This window comes from Limulus polyphemus, unplaced genomic scaffold, assembly GCF_000517525.1.
Source record: "Limulus polyphemus unplaced genomic scaffold, Limulus_polyphemus-2.1.2 Scaffold5831, whole genome shotgun sequence".
In the NCBI taxonomy this organism is placed as follows: Eukaryota; Metazoa; Arthropoda; class Merostomata; order Xiphosura; family Limulidae; genus Limulus; species Limulus polyphemus.
Genome location: NW_013671441.1, coordinates 16,674 through 26,223, shown reverse-complemented (window position 1 = coordinate 26,223; position 9,550 = coordinate 16,674). Strand labels below are relative to the sequence as shown.

The 9,550-nt window shown below is 31.5% G+C and overlaps 1 long non-coding RNA gene across 1 annotated transcript; it reads left to right on the top strand.

The window, feature by feature from the left end:
* The first annotated feature begins 1,577 nt into the window (after positions 1-1,577).
* LOC111089300 lies at positions 1,578-2,981 on the top strand. The gene is made up of 2 exons (XR_002613577.1): positions 1,578-1,880; positions 2,387-2,981. It is a non-coding gene; the product is annotated as an uncharacterized LOC111089300 (long non-coding RNA).
* Positions 2,982-9,550: the final 6,569 nt, after the last annotated feature.

Below are 9,550 nucleotides of genomic sequence, written 5' to 3'. Positions count from 1 at the left end.
AATGGTGACCAATAAAAGGGGTTCTAAGTATGATCCTTACATTTATAATGGTGACCAACAAAAGGGGTTCTAAGTATGATCCTTACATTTATAATGGTGACCAACAAAAGGGGTTGAAAGTATGATCTTTATATATATAATGATGACCAACAAAATGGGTTGTAAGTATGATTCTTACATTTATAATGGTGACCAACAAAAGGGGTTCTAAGTATGATCCTTACATTTATAATGGTGACCAACAAAAGGGGTTCTAAGTATGATCCTTACATTTATAATGGTGACCAACAAAAGGGGTTGTATGTCTGATCCTTACATATACATTATCCTAATTTTTTATGTTTAATTATAAAAAGTAGAACAGTGGCTGTATTTTTCATCAGTACACTTCGGTAACGACAGTTGATAAGGCTTCTTACTGCCTGGTGCGATTATCCTGTTATAAGTAATTAATATTAACTTCTGACCAAAGCAAGCTATCTACTTAGACCAAAATTAAAAACAATCCAGTAATGAGCATAGCTAATTAAATATACTATTCTTTTTCATTGGTATAGTAAGATTTCTTTCGGTATTTAATTAATTAAAGTAAAACTCCATTTAAATAATAATAATTATTATAAAACATCTATGCTTTAGCAATAATAAATAATAATGATTTAAATGGGGTTTTACTTTTATTAATACTGATGGGGTTTTACTTTTATTAATACTGATTTTAGGTTCTTAGTTATAATGATTAGAACGCATTGTTTTATCAGTTGGGTATTGTTGCTATTAGAGATGATAGCAATAATATCCCAATAATATTCCCCCTTGATCGAAGAAGTTAAGGAATTTAGGATAATCGTAAAGCCATATATTAAGCTAACAATGCAAAATAATATTTTTAATAAAAATTTAATAACAAGATTCATCCATGTAAACCTTGTATTGTAACCTTACGTAAAGACCACAGTCCAAATTCACTCATATAGACCTTGTATAGTAACTTTAGTCTGAGAGCTTGTATTGTAATTTTTGTTCCAAAATTAGTACCAAAACTGTAGATGGTGTGAAATTTTCGGACATCTTGTGTTAAAAGTTTCTTAAGAGCAAAACTTGTAAAGTTGCAGAATGTTTTAAGGAAGTGTTCTAAGAGAGGCTTGATGTTAAGTAACGGAAGCCTATCTTGTTATGAAAATACTCCGTGAATTTCAGCAGTTGAAGCGGTTTTGTTGGGTAACAAGCTACAGAGCATGTTTGTCACTTGCTTCTGTGTATCGAAACTTAGACTCTGTATACGAGGAAGTATACACAGGTTCATTATTCATCAGACAGTAAGTGTTACAAAGAGAGAGGGTTTGTACATTTATAGTTCGAAAGAGATTAGATTTCGAGTCGTACACACCAAGTACCACTCCACAGCAATATCAAGAACAAAAGCCCAGTCAGAGGACGTTGAAATTACGAACGTTAAGTATGTAATTAGTGCTGTGCTGCCTGCGAACATTGAGCTTTACCAAATTAGTCCTTGGTTGGACGAGTCTAAATTGGTCTTTTGAAGCGTTATTCATTTTACTAATAACGATCTTGTCAGGAACTTCAGAAGTCATTGTCTCGGCACTCAACAAAACGGGGACACTCATTTGGACTCAGACTTTTTCTGATCACCTGAACCAATTCGATGGCTGGAGCGCCTTGTAACGATTTTTAAAATTTCAGAAGCTGTACGTTTTATTGCTTATTGTTGATGTTTTCAACATAAAATTAGCATATGTTAGAAAATAAACACTGAAATATTGTGAAAGTGAAAAAGTAATCGTTTGACGGAAAGAGGGAAACTTTATGGACGTCTAGCTGAGCTCCGCTTCTGTTTGAGATAGTCTCTCTCTTTCTATGTGAGTATTTTAATAACCAAGACTTGAAAATAGAATTATCATAATACATTACATTAAGCCAGTGCTAAATACTAAACGCTCTGTCATCGTTATCAATCTCAGTTTGAAAAATATCTGGTCGTAAAAAAAAATTCAAAACTGCTTTTATTTTTGGACAAATGTTGTCATTTGTTCTGGACAATACTCGTGCGTGCCTTGTTACTTAATTAATAAGTGTAATTGTGAAAACTGTCGTTCAAGTATAATGAAGCAAATAATACTTTTGTGTTGATTATAAAAAGAATGCACAACTCTGTTTAAAGTACAAAACAGAGTACTAACAAAACTTAATGAAGCAAATAATACTTTTGTGTTGATTATAAAAAGAATGCACAACTCTGTTTAAAGTACAAAACAACACAGTGAGAAGAAAGAAAACTGTGAAAAATAAATATCGTGTATTTTACGGTAGCTACAAACATCGTTTACAATAACTACAACAAATTCATTTTTCGTTTACGAATCAGGGAAATTGATATAATTTGACTTGAGCTGGATTTATGAGTGGTGGTGACAAGAGATGATCCACGAGCATCGCCACGGTTAGAGCTTTGATCCACAAGTATCGCCACTGTCAGAGCCTTGATCCACGAATACCACCATGGTTAGAGGTTTGATCCACGAGTATCACCACTGTTAGAGCTTTGATCCACGAGGACTATATCACTCGTTACAGGCTTCACAGAACAGATTAGATTCTTGAAGGACTATATCAATCATCACCAGATTCACTGAAATATATTTAACTATTCACTTTCCTGTTCGTTATCAAATTATCAGAGAATTTTCCCACTTTCTCAGCATTCAAACGTTATATGTATAATGTTATCACAGTAAATGGTGATGATGTGAAATACGTTTCCTCAGACTTTACTTTCAATTCTTTTTGTAGTTACTCTTCTAAACAAAGCCAGATAAAAGAAGCAGATTGAAGTGAAGTGATAAAAAAACAGCTTGCAGAAAATTCACAAACAGTATTGCTAATATTGAGTGGAGATAAATTTAATTGTTTATAATGTATGTGAAGCAGATTTATGTATTAAAATAGATGTTTTTAACATAGCAACAAGTATCTTTGTCTTTGTTTTTTATAATCTTAAAGCCTGGTGTTTACGTGAACTCTAAACAGAATAAGTGGTGTAAATTCCAGTACATCATGAGCACGAAAAAACACTTGAAGAATAAAAACGTACATCTGTCAAGATTCTTTCAGCAAGTCCGCTATCAAACCACTTTTCTTACATTTGTATCTGATCCTGTTTCAGTTTTTTGTTTTCTATTTAAATACACATTTAAAAGCTGTAATAAAATAACACCAAAGTGAACAGAAACTGTCGATTAAGCTCGTATCAATTTATAGTTGATTATTTGTTGATTCACTAATGAAGACAATACTTTAACTCCTATTTACTATCTGCTAGTTGGTTATTTGTTGATTCACTAATGAAGACAATACTTTAACTCCTATTCACTATCTGCTAATTGGTTATTTGTTGATTCCCTAATGAAGACAATACTTTAACTCCTATTTACTACCTGCCAGTTGGTTATTTGTTGATTCACTAATGAAGACAATACTTTAACTCATATTTACTATCTGCTAGTTGGTTATTTGTTGATTCACTAATGAAGACAATACTTTAACTCATATTTACTATCTGCTAGTTGGTTATTTGTTGATTCACTAATGAAGACAATACTTTAACTCATATTTACTACCTGCTAGTTGGTTATTTGTTGATTCACTAATGAAGACAATACTTTAACTCCTATTTACTATCTGCTAGTTGGTTATTTGTTGATTCACTAATGAAGACAATACTTTAACTCCCATTTACTATCTGCTAGTTGGTTATTTGTTGATTCACTAATGAAGACAATACTTTAACTCCATTTACTACCTGCAACTGACGTTCTAAACATCACATGAAACTGTTAGTTGGAAAATAGAGAAATGAAATTGGAATGTTTAACAAAAAGCCAAGTCTAAGTCCTTAATGAATAATTATATTTGTTACTTTATTCGCTAACGGCACTATCTCTTGGTGCTGATATCAATTTCAACTTGCAAAATAAAAACTAGTTTTCTCTTGTTAGATTTAGTGTCATTATTATAAAATACATAATTTAGTGTCATTATTATAAGGCTCATAATTTAGTGTGATTATTATAAAGTACTTGATTTAATGTCATTATTATAAGGTACTTAATTTAGTGTAATTATTATAAATCGCTTAATTTAGTGTCATTGTTATAAAGCGCGGTAATTTTGTGTCATTATTATAAAGTATTTGATTTAATGTCATTATTATAAGGTACTTAATTTATTGTGACTATTATAAGGTACTTAATTTAGTGTCATTATTATAAAGTGTTTGATTTAATGTCATTGTTATGAGGTACTTAATTTAGTGTCATTATTATAGAATGTTTGATTTAATGTCATTATTATAAGGTGCTTTATTTAGTGTGGTTATTATAAAGCTTTTAATTTAGTGTCATTATAAAAAGTATTTGATTTAATGTCATTATTATAAGGTACTTAATTTAGTATTATTATTATAAAGTACTTGATTTAGTGTCACTGTTATAAAACGCATAATTTAGTGTCATTATTATAAAGATCTTGAGTTAGTGTCATTATTATAAAGCGCTTGATTTAGTGTGATTATTATGAAGCGCTTAATTTTTATTTTATTTTTTTATCATTATTATTCCCCCTCCCTCTGGTTCGTTTGAATTTTGTGAATAATGAAAAAACGTTTTATTTTTTTACTAAAATTTACTAATTAAAATTAAATTTCTCGACAAGACAAATATTGATCTATTGTATGTGACCCAGCATGTTCATCAGTGTATGTTGTAAATGTAATATAACGGAGATTTGGTACATTAAGTCAGATTTTCGTCATTTATTTTAATATTGCATATATTTTATTTTCCTACGTTTGCTGAGTTCACTAGTATCGCTTTTTAAAATCATTAGGATTTTTTAAAATAAAACGCTAAAATTTAATATCATACTAATGTTATGTAGATATTTTAATACACCACCAATAGGCTTATAATGCTAAAACTAGAGTTTCTATACGGTGGTTGATAAGAAGCACATTTCACATTAAATGAATGAAAGTTGAAATAAGAACTGATAACTGCCTTCTAAAACGTAAGTTACCTTTACTTTGAAATAATATCGTTTGTAATTAACATTTTACACCAATTACCTCTTTTATTGATGTAATTCTGTGGTGGGTGCCCTGCTTTAAGTAAATGTAATTAGATATTGATCAGATATTGTAATCAGATATTGTAATCAGATATAAAACACAAAGTAGCCAAATATCCTTAACTGAATTTAACTTTGTCAAAAATAATGATACACCTCATATGAGGCCTAACCACAAATATTATTCAGTTACTGATACACCTCATAGGAGGCCTAATCTCCTATGTGTATGTAATAACTTCCAACTGTTGTTGTGGTTTTACAGAAGATGTGTGTGTGTGTAATAACTTCCAACTGTTATTGTTGTATTACAGAAGATGTAATAACTTCCAACTGTTATTGTGGTATTACAGAAGATGTAATAACTTCCAACTGTTATTGTGGTATTACAGAAGATGTAATAACTTCCAGCTGTTATTGTGGTATTACAGAAGATGTAATAACTTCCAACTGTTATTGTGGTATTACAGAAGATGTAATAACTTCCAACTGTTATTGTGGTATTACAGAAGATGTAATAACTTCAACTGTTATTGTATCCTACCATGGAAATAAATTTCTGATAAAAAAAATCTTGTATTAATTCTGGTATTTCATGGTCGATACATCACATAAAACATCAACACCCAAGAACACTTTCTGTTAGGATATTTATATCTTAAGAAACAACAATATAGGTATAAATATAACACTAAACACCCAAGAGAAATTGTCGATAGAAAGGCTGACAAATGTAATTACCGTAAGTTTTTCTTAGTAAATCTCCTAACAGTCCTTTTACCCTAAAATTTAGTTGTTTGTTTTTACAGTGGCATGACACCACAATACTTAGGAGAAATATACTCTGAAATCCGCAATCTTCACGTTGTCTTGCGTTATTTCCTGCGCTGTTTATACCTGGGTTCAGATTGTCTAACTTTTTAGGCTTAGGGATTTTAGATGAGTTATAAAACGTGAATAACTTTTTGGAAGAAAAACCTGTTTTTTCCTGGTAGAATTCCACGACTTATGAGACTGTTCATAAACTCAAGATACAGATGATTTTGGAGAGTGTATGCTGGAAGGTTATAGCTTGTCTTGGAGATAGTTTTCAGTGATTTGTGCCACTTTAATTTAGCGGATGGCTGAGATAAAAAAAAAAAAAGGTGAAATTTTTACACAAGATGTCTTTTGTGTTTAGAAACTTACGTTCTTTAAGTAGCTTCCATCTTTCCTGCCTAATATCGTACGAGTGCTAACACAAACAGCGTCGAAGCTCATATAAGCGTTTCGCCGCCGCGTCTTGTAACGACAGACACAATACAACCTGTTTTTTTGTCCTAGGGGGAAAGATTGAAAAATGTTGAGCCGGAGATAATAAAGCGACTTCTTTTTTTTTCATACACCTAAAACGCTGAGTAAATTCACCTATAAATTATTTCATAGCCCTCTTTGTCGTACGAGTAATGGGCGTAAGGTAAGTACTCGACATCACGCATCGTATATTAGTTGGATAAAAACGATAAAAAACATATGCGCGTATCGAAGCCGAGAAAAGTTAACGATTCTGTGCGTATGATTTACGTAATACTCTCGTATAGCCTCGGACGTTTTCCTACATAAGAAAAATATTAAAAACAACAGAAAAAAAAAAGCAATATGTAATACTAGCCCCGGCACGTTAAACGTTGATTTATTGTTATTTTATACAATCAATTCCGTGCATATTTAAATGAGCTTCAATCATGTTGCTTTATGAATAAACCTGTTGATTATATCAAATGTACAGTTTTTTTTTAACCTTCAATCCAGCGGGTGAAAACCAAACTTTTAATTCCATTATATTAGGCTAAAGCAAGTCGAACGTTACGACCTTCTACAGAAACCACAGTGTATAACCACGCTTAATTACAGTAAATATCAGCTCTATCTATTATAAAGCCATATGGCAATTAGATGCAGACAAAATCCTCATTATTGTTGGATACCAATAAAACCACTCTTCAACAACTTGTCAGTAATTACAGCGTTGTTCTGATAGTTTTATATCTCAATAGAGTAACTGAATCTCGTCAGACACTCGATTACAACAGCATCTTTCAATTTTTATCTCATTATTCATCGTTATTAACATATAATAGTGCAAATTCAATCTATGTATTTTCAGACTTAGAATTATTACACTTGACTTTAGGTGAAGAAGATCAGAAAAACATATGAAAAATGCGACTTTTAAAAGCTTTAAGCTACTTGTACAAATACGAACACTCATATTTTAAGTGTGTCAGCCTAGGTTTATCTTCAGTCAGCATAGGTTTGTTTAATTAATTAAATACAGATCAGGTCTAGGTTTTTCAGTTACATTTTTGCTGTGTCCTGTTCCTAAATCTATGACTTACTTTTTTTAACTTACTGAATATTCTAATTGCAATTAATTGTTGTGTATGGATAGATTTTGTTTTAATTAATGACTGTACAGGATAGGGTTTGTTTTAATTGATAACGGTACAGGATAGGGTTTGTTTTACTTAATGACTGTACAGGATAGGTTTTGTTTTACTTAATGACTGTACAGGATAGGGTTTGTTTTAATTAATAACTGTACAGGATGGGGTTTTGTTTTAATTAATAACTGTAGAGGATAGGTTTTGTTTAATTTATAACTGTACAGGATAGGTTTTGTTTTAATTAATAACTGTACAGGATATGTTTCGTTGTGATTAATAACTGTACAGAATATGTTTTGTTGTGATTAATAACTGTACAGAATATGTTTTGTTATGACTAATAACGGTACAGGATAGGTTTTGTTTTAATTAATAACTGTACAGGATAGGTTTTGTTTTAATTAATAACTGTACAGGATAGGTTTTGTTTTAATTAATAACTGTACAGGATAGGTTTTATTTTAATTAATAACTGTACAGGATAGGTTTTGTTTTAGTTAATAATTGTAGAGAGAGAGTAAGGTCACCCTCAAGTAGAGGAATTCTTATACGAACAAATAAACAAAGATACTTCATTTAAATAATACATTTTTTTATTATTTAAAAAAACATATATTATGTAGTGACGCTATATTTTGTTGCAAGCTACTCAATAACAATACCCTTCACGCTTAAGTTACATCTGAAGATTTCAGGTTCGTTGTAGGTCGCTCCGCTCCCCTGACAATAAGAATGTTTCTCACTGTTATTTACTCACAAGTTCCAGTGGTTAGCTTGCTAGACTTTGGGTTCGAAGTTCCGCGGTTCAATCCATGTTACCGCCGGAAAAAAAATCTTGTTCCGCACTTTAGGGTCATGGTTGCTTTATAAGATTGACGGCCATATCCCACAAGTGGATCAGAATAGACCATGAGTTGGTTGGTGGTGGGTGGTATTGACTTGCAAATTAAGGAAAGCGACAACAGATAGACATAGAGTGGCATTTCACAAAATTCAAGAAACAAAGAAAATAAAAAAAAAAAATTCTCACAAAAACTTTTTTCATTATAGATACCCGACAATGAAATATTAATAACTGGTCCTAATGTTTTTAGTAAGTATAAATAACAGCAAGGGACGTGTGTGTTTATTTTAAATGCAAAGAAGCACGATGGTGCTAACAGGGCTCTGCCAGCTGTAGGGATCTAATCCCAAATTTAGCATTATAAACCCTCATATTACTGCTGAACCACCGAAGGGGATACAATATATATATATAAGGTATTGTTTGTTTGTTATTAAGCCCAAAGTAAACAATGGGCTATCTGTGCTGTGTCTGCCACGGGGGGCATCGAAACCCGATTTTTAGTTTCAAACCAAATCCGAGCCATCGAAAGGGGGCGCTATACCCAACATTAGATAAGTTATTTAATGTGTTTGCATTTATATATTCGTGTATATTGCGAAATATCTAAGAGTTATTCACCCGTTGTTCGTTTCTGACATCGTAATAAAGCTCATGTAAATTAACCGTTTTAAATACATTAATTATCCCGTGAATTGCCGTTTATGAGCGAAGCAAAATGAGTCTTAACATTAATGTGCGTCTAAAGAACGGGGTATTTTGTCAACGTAATGAATTATCTATGCATCTTATCTAACATACATACTTTGAACACAAATCAGACATCTAAATAAGGATATAATTCTTCTGTTACGTGTGAACGTTCTATATCCTAAAGCAAGTTTTACCCTAACATTATCATGCGTTTTGGTTAAATGAATCAGTATATCAATATACATAGTCATATTATTCTTCTGTTACGTGTGAACGTTCTATATCCTAAAGCAAGTTTTACCCTAACATTATCATGCGTTTTGGTTAAATGAATCAGTATATCAATATACATAGTCATATAATTCTTCTGTTACGTGTGAACGTTCTATATCCTAAAGCAAGTTTTACCCTAACATTATCATGCGTTTTGGTTAAATGAATA